The 10,661-nt window shown below is 49.3% G+C and overlaps 1 long non-coding RNA gene across 1 annotated transcript; it reads right to left on the bottom strand.

The window, feature by feature from the left end:
* Positions 1-5,466: 5,466 nt before the first annotated feature.
* LOC140596233 (uncharacterized) lies at positions 5,467-10,089 on the bottom strand. Its single transcript, XR_011998268.1, has 3 exons — positions 9,332-10,089; positions 8,303-8,569; positions 5,467-5,760 (listed from the first exon to the last, which is right to left on the bottom strand). It is a non-coding gene; the product is annotated as an uncharacterized lncRNA (long non-coding RNA).
* Between the last annotated feature and the right edge of the window lie 572 nt (positions 10,090-10,661).

Here is a 10,661-nt window from a genome sequence, read left to right as displayed (position 1 = left end):
GAAACTGAACTCAAGAGAAGTTCTGTGCTCCCGCCCCGAACACAGTGTTGACTCAGGGACAGAATAACCGCGATAGCAAATCCCATTCAGAAAAGAAGAGGGAAATGCAACCACCCGCCAAGGGGTTGGGGAAGTTCCTCTGCTTCTAATGACCTCCTGTGGCAGGGACTCCCCTATCTATTGTCCACGGCCCCACCTGAAGCAGGCTCGGTTGGCCTTCCTAAGGGCTTAGGCAGCTCTCGGCTTGCCGCTGGCCCAGGCCTGGGACTGGGGTTGTCTAAAGCCTCAGAAAAGTCTCTGGTTTTTGAACTCTGGATCTGTAGTTTCTTTGGCAAAACAATTTACTCAGTAACACTTAAGGGGCTTCTGATTATTTGCTCCAGTCAATCCTGCACTGCCAGGGACCACACTCGAGTTCTCTCATGTACACAATCCCCAAGCATGATTCACTGCTTTGCTTTCTCACTGCCAGTCTGTTCTCCGTGGCATTGAGAGTTAATCTGAAATAGATTTGAATGAGAAAAACTTAATATTCTTTTTTTTTTTTTTTTTTTTTTTTGCCACAAGGCTGAGTCTTGCTGGGCCTTGGTATTCAAAGCCTATTTCAAACTTAGCTCTTACTATCTGAAGCCCAGAACAAGGAAATTTACTGGAACAACCCTAAATTCAAGACCCCAAATGTCTTGGCACCATTCCTTTTGCATTCTGCTTGCAACAAGCCAGTTCTTTCATAAACTTGGTTCTTTCTCATCATGTAAAAGTCAACACACCCACCAGACATTTTCCAACCCTCCCTTGGAGACCTGAGCTTCAGGGTCCGTACGTAATGGGTCAACCATCCGAGGTGCCACCAAAGAGGTTTACCAGATGTTTCACCCTCTGAACAATAAGCACCTCCATTTTTCTAGCCTCCCTATATCCATATCCTCCTTGACTATCAAGACAGGGCCTCTTTTAAGGTTTTATGGAGAATAAAAGTAGTACCAATATTGGTATGGACAGAGGCTAACTGCTGGAAGGTACCCAACTCAAATACCAGTAGCTTAACACAACAGAACCTCATTTCTCCTTGACAGCCCACACTGAGTTCAAGTCCTTGGAGGTAGGAAGACTCAACACTATCATTCAGGAAACTGGCTTCGAGCAGCTCGGCCCTTTTCACCTGGCTTCCAGAGTTTGCCCTGGCCTTAAACATTCAACTGGAAAATAATGGAAGAGAGGATCAAGCTCAAGTGGTTTTTATAGGTGGGACCAGAAATGGAACATATCGCTTCCCACACAAAATCAACGAAAACCACAGTAACTGGCCACACCTAGCTGAAAGAGAGGCTGAGAAATGTAGACCAGCTCTGTGCCCAGTAAGAAGACGTCAACTAACCCAGCTTTTGTCTCAAAAAGAATATCCACTTTTTTTTTAAGATTTATTTATGATAGACATAGAGAGAGAGAGGCAGAGACATAGGCAGAGAGAGAAGCAGGCTCCATGCTGGGAGCCCGACGTGAGACTCCATCCCGGGACTCCAGGATCGCGCCCTGGGCCAAAGGCAGGCACTAAACCGCTGAGGCACCCAGGGATCCCCTCTTTTTTTTTTTTTTTAAGATTTTATTTATTCATGAGGGACACAAGAGAGAGAGGCAGAGACACTGGCAGAGAGAGAAGCAGGCTCCATGCAGGGAGCCCGATGTGGGACTCCATCCGGGGTGGGACTTGATCTGGGTTCTCCAGGATCACACCCTGGGCTGAATGAAGGCAGTGCTAAACCGCTGAGCCACCTGGGCTGCCCGAATATCCACTTTCTAATGTCTGGTGGGGACACAGGAGCCTTGTCTTGACTCCCAGTTATATAGTCACAGATTGAGACCCCCTCATTCTGAACTACTGAGAATCAATTTCTTGCTGAGGGTATCAGGACAATCTCTTGTCTATCCTAAAGCTTGGAAATGTTGTGTGTTTAATTTTTTTTTTAATTTTTTTTTATTTAAGTGACTTGGCCACCTGGGTGGCTCAGTCTGTTAAGTGTCTGACTCTCAACTTCTGCTCAGGTCATGATCTCATGGGTGGTGGGCTTGGAGCCCCGTGTTGGGCTCTGTGTTCAGCAGGAAGTCCGCTTCTCTCCTCCCCCTCCCTCTGCCCCTCCGAGCACACTGTCTCTGTCTCTCTCTAAAATAAATACGTCTTGAAAAAAAATTGTGACTTACAATCAACCATTTTGAAATTAATGAGTAACTTGGAAACACCTTAGGTGTTGGCCAACGTGGAATCATTGCTATGTGAGCGATTTGTATTGTGGGGCCTTCACCTGAGAAGATTTCAGTGTACCTGGAACATACCTGGGAAGCTGGTGTATATGGGGAGTTGCTTAGACATATCCCCCCTTGTTCTGTTAGGGTTCCTTGCCTATCTAAAAAGAGTGATGAGAACAGGGGCTCCTGAGTGGCTCAATCAGTTAAGACTCTGGGTTTCAGCTCATGATCTCTGGGTGGTGGGATCAAGCCCCATGTTGGGCTCCATACCCAGCATCAAGTCTGTTACCCTCTCCCTCCACCCCTCCCTCTGCTTGCATCCTCTCTCTCTTTCTCTCTCTCAAAAATAAATAAAATCTTAAAAAAAAAAAGTGGGGACGCCTGGGTGGCTCAGTTGGAAGAGCCTATGGCTCTTGATCTTGGGGTTGTGGGTTCAAGTCCCACGTTGGGTATAGAGATCACTTAAAAAAAGGTGTCAGGGAAGTAAATGCATTGGGGGTTTATGACAGGAATCTATGGCTTGGAGGAGGAAAATATAAGGAAAGAGCAGGATATTCATTTAAAAGTAGAAATACAGGGGTGCCTGGGGGGCTAAGTCTGTTAAGTGTCTGCTTTCAGCTCAGGTCATGATCCTGGGGGTCCTCTGCTCAGCGGGGAGTCTGCTTCTCCCTCTCCCTCTGCTGCTCCCCCGACTCGTGTTCTCTCTCTCTCAAATAAATTTTAAAAAAGATTTTATTTATTCATGAGAGACACAGAGAGAGAAGCAGGCTCCATGCAGGGAGCCCGACTTGGGACTCCATCCTGGGCCGAAGGCAGATGCTCAACCACTGGGCCACCCAGCCGTCCCAATAAAATCTTTTAAAAAGTAGATTTATTTGTTTATTTGAGGAGGGAAGGGGCAGAGGGAGAGAGGGAATCCTCAAGTAGATTCCCCGCTGAGTGCGGAGTCCATCAGGGCTCAGTCCCAGGACCCTAAGAGCCAAAATCAAGCGTCAGCCGGGCGAGCGAGGCCCTGCTCACCTGGCTGCCTTCCCCTCCTGCTCCTCTCGGCTGCCCTCCCTCCCTCCCAGGCTCACCTGCTCCCTCCCACTCCAGGCCCTTTGAATTGCTTATTTCCTTCCTGGGGAAGCCCCTTCCTCCCACGCCTTCGTGCCTTTGTCTCCCTTCCTTCGGGTCTTCACGCAGATAGCACCTCCCCAAAGGCCTTCCCTGGCGTCTTGATCTGAAATTCAAGCTGCCGCCCTCTTCCAGTCACTTCCATTCATTCCTCTCCACCACGCTAACCACTGCCCAGCCTCCCTGCATTTCACTTCTGCTGACTGTCTTCCCCTCCCTTTAGAATGCAAGCCCCGTGGGGGGGCGGGGGGCCTGTGCCTGTCCCTCCTACTGCTCTACACCGGGTGCCTAGAACTGTGCTGGTGCGTAGTCGTCGCTGCGCTGAGTCAATAAATCCACGAGCACCGTTATGCTGCTTCGGTTTCTCATCTCAAAGGGCTCCACGGCTTGTACTGTAAGTGGAGGGACATAGCAGAACCGTGTCTGAGGCCCAGTGAGGCCACTGAGGTCAGCTTGCAGGTTTAGGGATTCTGGCCTAGGATGACTGCTGAGTCTGAGTTTAAAGTCGGTTTTTTCTAGGGACACCTGGGTGGCTCAGCAGTTGAGCATCTGCCTTTGGCCCAGGGCGTGATCCCATGGTCCCAGGATCGAGTCCCACATCTGGGTCCCTGCATGGAGCCTGCTTCTCCCTCTGCCTATGTCTCTGCCTCTCTCTCTCTCTCTGGGTCTCTCATGAATAAGTAAATAAAATCTTTTTTTTTAAAGTAGATTTTTTTTTACAAAGATTCATGAGAGACCCAGAGAGAGAGGCAGAGACACAGGCAGAGGGAGAAGTAGGCTCCCTGCGGGGATCCTGATGTAAGGCTCGATCCTGGGACCCCGGGATCCCGCCCTGAGCTGAAGGCAAACATTCAACCACTGAGCCACCCAGGTGTCCCGAGGTTAAAGTAGATTTTATTTTATTTTATTTTATTTTATTTTATTTTATTATTTATTTATGATAGTCACAGAGAGAGAGAGAGAGAGAGAGAGAGAGAGGCAGAGACACAGGCAGAGGGAGAAGCAGGCTCCATGCACCGGGAGCCCGACGTGGGATTCGATCCCGGGTCTCCAGGATCGCGCCCTAGGCCAAAGGCAGGCGCCAAACTGCTGTGCCACCCAGGGATCCCTAAAGTAGATTTTAAAATACAGATGACAAAAAAATAAATAAAATAAAATAAAATAAAATAAAATAAAATAAAATAAAATAAAATACAGATGACATTCTGGGGTTAGTAAGTTTGCGGCTTCCACGCGAAGTAGTACTTTCTATTATATGCACATATGCCACTAATTTGGGATATTGGCAAACAGCATCCCTCAGCTAATGGTTGTATGGGCTTTGACTATACTTCCTCATCCTTTACCTTCTAGAATGGAAAAGCCCAAATCAGATGTAAAGAGAGGCAGCTTCTATTGGGTCCTAGTTCTCTCCCATCCTTTTACTTCTACAGCCAGCTATAAAGATTTTCTGCATCCCAATTGGATTAAAAATTAATCAGAAGATATGGATTCAACAAACATTGAAAAATCATGTGCCAGACACTGAATTGGTGCTGCGAAGACATTCCATGAACTGAGCATATTCCCAGGGAGCTTACCCTATAGCAATCTCTTTGAAGAGTGACAACAAACAGCATGACAGGTAGTAATAAATTCAAAACAAAAATTTAGTAGATTTGCACATTGGAAAGGACTAGAGGCTACTTAATGTTGAGCAAGCAAGGAGAAAGTTCTTCTGAGAAGCTAACATTTAAATCAAGACCTAGGGGATCCCTGGGTGGTGCAGCGGTTTGGTGCCTGCCTTTGGCCCAGGGCGCGATCCTGGAGACCCGGGATCGAATCCCACGTCGGGCTCCCAGTGCATGGAGCCTGTGTCTCTGCCTCTCTCCCTCCCTCCCTCTCTCTCTCTCTCTCTCTCTCTCTCTCTCTGTGACTATCATAAATAAATAAAAATTAAAAGATAAATAAATAAATCAAGACCTAACTGACAAGAAGGGCCCTCCCAGGTGAGGATTTGGGTTATATTATGTTAGGCTAGATGGAGGGGAAAAGAGGCCAAATTTTTCAATAATTTGTTACAAACGAACTTTTTTTTTTTTTAAGATTTTATTTATTTGACAGAGAGAGAAAACACAAGCAGGCAGAGGGAGAAGCAGGCCCTCTGCTGAGCAAGAAGCCCGATGTGGGGCTCCATGCGGGGCTCTATTCCAGGGCCCTGGGATCATGACCCGAGCCAAAGGCAGATGCTTAACCACCCGAGCCACCCGGGCGCCGCTACAAAACAAGTTTTTTATCTTGATTATGTTACAGCCCAAGACAAGGGTTCCTGGTCAATGGGCGGCTCTCCTCTCTGCAGTGATGCGGGAAGCCACGCTCTTCACATCTTGTAACTCAGACATCCCCTTTGCTTCGTCATACCTGGTGGAAGAAGAAACAGCGTGGAGAAGGAGTACCCACTTGCTCAGGAGCCCAGCCCAGAAGTGGGTCACTTTATTTCTATTTACGTTCCATTAGAGGGAACTTGCTGATATACCCAGGCCTACCACAAAGGAGGCCGGGAGATGTCATCTAGCGCTGTGCCCGGCCGTAATGCTGTCACTGTGAGGAGGGCAGATGTTGGTGAACAGCTGCCTCCACACTAGGGCCTTTGCCACACGAGGGGAGAGTGTCCTAGCAAAGGCCCTCAGATGTGACCACGCCAGCGTGTTTGAGAAATGGAAGGTTGGCAGGGGCTGGCACACACCGGGACTAGGAGAGGAGTCAGGGAGAAAGGCTGGATCAGATCAGCTAAGGCCTCGGAGGCCAGAGAAGAGTCTGGATGTCATCCAGATGCTGTGACGTGTCAGAGGCTTTTAAACTCAGAGGCTGAACAACTTCCCAATTTTCACCAACCCATCTTGCTGACTGGACAGTCATGAGGAAGGAACTGGATGTTCAACACATTTTTTTACATTTTTAAAATTATGTTTTTAAAGTAATCTCTATACCCAGTGTGGGGCTCGAACTCACAACCATGTGATCAAGAGTCACACACTCTTCTGACTGAGCCAGTCCAGGTGCCCCTGGATGTTCAACATTTTATTTATTTATTTTTTAAAGTAACTTCTATTGATTTATGATAGTCACACAGAGAGAGAGAGAGAGGCAGAGACACAGGCAGAGGGAGAAGCAGGCTCCATGCACCGGGAGCCCAACGTGGGATTCGATCCCGGGTCTCCAGGATCGCGCCCTGGGCCAAAGGCAGGCGCCAAACCGCTGCGCCACCCAGGGATCCCTTAAAATCAAATCGCTTAGGCACAGCTGGCTGGTTTCATCAGTGGAGTGTGAGACTCTTGATCTTGGAGTTGTGAGTTCAAGCCCCACCTTGGATGTGGAGATTACCAAAAAAATGTTTTAACTAATAATAAAAAGGGCACCTGGGTGGCTCAGTCAGTTGAGCATCTACCTTTGATTCAGGTCATGATCCAGGGGTCCTGGGATCGGGCCCCAGCTCAGGCTCCCTGCCCAGTGGGGGAGTCTGCTTCTCCCTCTCCATCCCCTGCTCATGTTCTCTTTCTCGCTCACTCTCTCTGTCAGATAAATAAATAAAATCTTTAAAAAATAATAATTGATGTACAACCAGCTCCTTTTGTTGTTGTTGTTAAGGATTTTATTTATTTATTCATGAGAGACACACAGAAAGAGGCAGAGACACAGGCAGAGGGAGAAGGAGGCTCCCTGCGAGGAGCCCAGTGCAGGACTTGATCCCAGGACCCTGGGATCACTACCTGGGCCGAAGGCAGCCATCAACTACCGAGCCATCCAGGTGCCCCTGTTTTTTAAATGACTCGGTCCAGGGGAAGCCCGGGTGGCTCAGCAGTTTTGTGCCGCCTTCAGTCCAGGGTCTGATCCTGGGGACCCAGGGTTGAGTCCCAAGTTGGGCTCCCTGCGTGGAGCCTGCTTCTCCCTCCGCCTGTGTCTCTGCCTCTCTCTCTCTCTCTCTCTCTGTCTCTCATGAATAAATAAATAAAATCTTTAAAAAAATAAAAATAAATGACCGGGTCCAATGACCTTTTAAGCATATGGCAGGGTAAAGCTGCCAGACTTTTCCCCTACCCTTTTCCTCTCTGAGGCAGCACACAACTTTGGAAAGAAGAGTAAAGAAGACCCGGTGGCCAGGTCTGTGGACTCTCTAGGATGTGCCTTCCTACCCAACTCAACCCTCGCCCGATGGGAGTTGGGCAGTGGGAGACGGAGGTTGGGACCATATTTAAAGGAAGAGGGGATCCCTGGGTGGCTCAGCAGTTTGGTGCCTGCCTTTGGCCCAGGGCGTGACCCTGGAGTCCAGGGATCGAGTCCCACACCAGGTTCCCTGCATGGAGCCTGCTTCTCTGTCTGCCTGTGTCTCTGCCTCTCTCTTTCCCTCTCTGTGTGTCTCTCATGAATAAATAAATAAAATCTTAAAAAAAAAAAAAAAAGGAGGAAAAAGTCATTTTTCCTGTGGCACTGATTTGGAAACTAAGACAGTGATTTGCCCGAGGCCTTAGCATGAGTCAACTGAAGCTTTTGACTCCCGATGCCTCAGAGTCTCATGCACTGCCCACATGATCAGCAGGCTTGTGCAACAAACGGATGAACTTCAGTGGCTCCCTGTAACAGGCCCGATAGGCATCCTGGGGCTTTTTAATTTTGTTTCTTTCTGCGTTCCCTTTCTTTTTCTTTTTTCCTTAAGTAATCTCTCCACTCAACCTGGGAGTCGAACTCACCACCTCAGTCTACAGTCACGTGCTCTCCTGACTGTGCCAGCCAGGTGCTCCCTGGGTTGCCTTGGTTTTGACAGGCAAGGATGAATTCCACATTTGAGCTCTGGGCGTGGGGCAATTATCTGCACGTGAACACACACTCGGCCCCCTCCTGTTGCCTGCAAGAAGTCTTACGGGACTAAAATGTGCCTCACTTCCCCCCCCCCCCCCCCACTTACCCAGGCAAACCTGAGGAATTCGGTAGGCAGGCAGACCCTGTGTTCCTCCTGAATGTTGTAAAAGTTGAATGGGACCATCATCCCCCGACATGTGAAGATGAAAACAGTAGGCAGGGGATCCCTGGGTGGCTCAGCCTTCAGCCCAGGGCGTGATCCTGGAGTCCCGGGATCGAGTCCCCCGTCGGGCTCCCTGCATGGAGCCTGCTTCTCCCTTTCCTGTGTCTCTGCCTCTCTCTGTGTGTGTCTCTCATGAATAAATAACTAAGTCTTAAAAAAAAAAAAAAAAAGAAAGAAACAAAGAGAACAGTATGGCAGGCATGCCACCACCTTACATCACAGGTATGTAGCCAAGCAATGATACGTCAGTTGAAGCCGTCAGGTGCCCAAGCCATGAGTAGTCATTTATGGGAAGGTGGCACCCAGCAGAAGACGCCGCCCAGAAGATGTCTTACTGTTTGACAGCAAAGAAGAATCACAAAGCTTGTGGGTTCCACTCTGGGCTGAATGGATTCTCATGAGCCAGAGTTGCATGTGACAGGTCAGGGCCTGTAGGCACCCTGGTCCAGGTGCAAGGGGAAGCAGGTGCCGCGGAGCTATCAGACTGGTCGTTCAAGCATCTTACCTCTGCCTTGCCACAAACACCTTTGGACACGTGACTCTTTCCTCATTTGAAGTAACCCGTCCTCTGTTCTCAGCCTTTCCCCTACCTGCCCAGCGACTGCAGCCTCTTCCCCACCTGTCACCTACCCTAGCCCGGCTCCACGAGGCTGTTCTCTCTTATTTTCCTGAATTCCGTACTAATAAGAAATGCTCTCAGTTTAGAGACTTTGCTTCTTTTCCTAAAGGGTTAGTTAGGTCAAAGCCCCTGTGGAGTCACCTGCTACAACAGTACGAAGAAATGTAGAGGGATCTTTGGTTACAAATGGCTTCTATCATCTGTACAGGACCTGTCGTGTGACAATATATGACACAAATGTATGTAAAGCACTGAGTTCAGCGCATGGCACATAGTCAGTACTCAGCACTTACCACCATCATCATCGTTAGTGGTGAGAATTCTTGACCTAGATCCTGAAGTGGCGGTAGAATGCGGTTTCTCAGGTTGTCCTCCTTCTTCTTCTTGACACATAATTTGGTCCCCCTTATCCAGCCGCATAAAAACAAAACAATGGGTGCCCGGCTGGCTCAGTTGGTGGAGTATGCAGCTCTTGATCTTGGGGTTTTAAGTTGGGAACCCATGTTGGGGGGGGGTGTATTTTTTTTTAAATAAAACCGTAAGCAAATAAATAACTACCACCATCTTGGGTCTCTCCTGGGGAAACTGAGGGATGGAGGGGAATCTTTTGGTTGTCTCTGGGGTGGGGGCTGTCTAGGATAGGCTGTAGGATCAGCGTTTCATTACGGTGCTGAGATGACCAGGTCTGGGAGGCTGAGGGACGGGTAGTTGAGCAGAGAGGAGGGAAAATAGGGAGCTGAAGTTGAGAAGTGGGGCATCTTAAGAAAAAAAAAAGGAGTACTGATCATTTCTCAATATATACAAATATCAGATCATCATGCTGTGCCCCTGAAACTAACGTTATCTGTCAATTGTATCTCCATTTCATAATGTGAAAAAAATGAATCTATACTGACTTTAAAAAAAAAGTGTAGGTGATCCCTGGGTGGCTCAGGGGTTTTGTGCCTGCCTTTGGCCCAGGGCGCGATCCTGGAGTCCTGGGATTGAGTCCCACATCGGGCTCCGGGTGCATGGAGCCTGCTTCTCCCTCTGCCTGTGTCTCTGCCTCTCTCTGTCTATGTCTATCATAAATAAATAAATAAATAAATAAATAAATAAATAAATAAATAAATAAATAAATGTCAAAAAAAAAAAAAAGAAAGAAGAGGGACTAGCAGATGCATTAGGATCTATTTATTTGGGGACCAAATTAGCTAAGTGAGCCAGGCAGGAGACTGAAAACTGTTCCCACACAGGTGGCTCTCGGGGAATTCCGAGAGGGGTGCGCGTGGGGTTCAGGGCTGGGCAAGTTGGGGCCCCCCCGGAGTGGTCGCACCGAGCGGCTGGGATGTGGGCACCAACCAGGGCGGGTGCTGCGACGTTAGGAAGCGCAGAGGGTGTGTTGGGGGGGGGGAGGAGCCCCAGGGAAATGGCCTGAAAGTTTAGGACTGGGGCGGGGAGGGCCGGCTTCCCTGGGTGGAGAGGCCGCAGGGCTGGGGGTCTGGGTGGGTGGGTCGGGGCGCCGGGTCCCTGGGGGTCCCTGGGGCGGGGGGGGGCGGGGGGGAGGGGCTGGGCCGTCCGGGGGGGTGGGTGGGGGAGGGGCTGGGCCGTCGGGGGGGGGGGGGGCTGGGCCATCGGGGGGGG

The sequence above is a fragment of the Vulpes vulpes genome, chromosome 2 (genome assembly GCF_048418805.1).
Source record: "Vulpes vulpes isolate BD-2025 chromosome 2, VulVul3, whole genome shotgun sequence".
Lineage (NCBI taxonomy): Eukaryota > Metazoa > Chordata > Mammalia > Carnivora > Canidae > Vulpes > Vulpes vulpes.
This window is presented reverse-complemented; position numbering and strand designations above follow the sequence as displayed.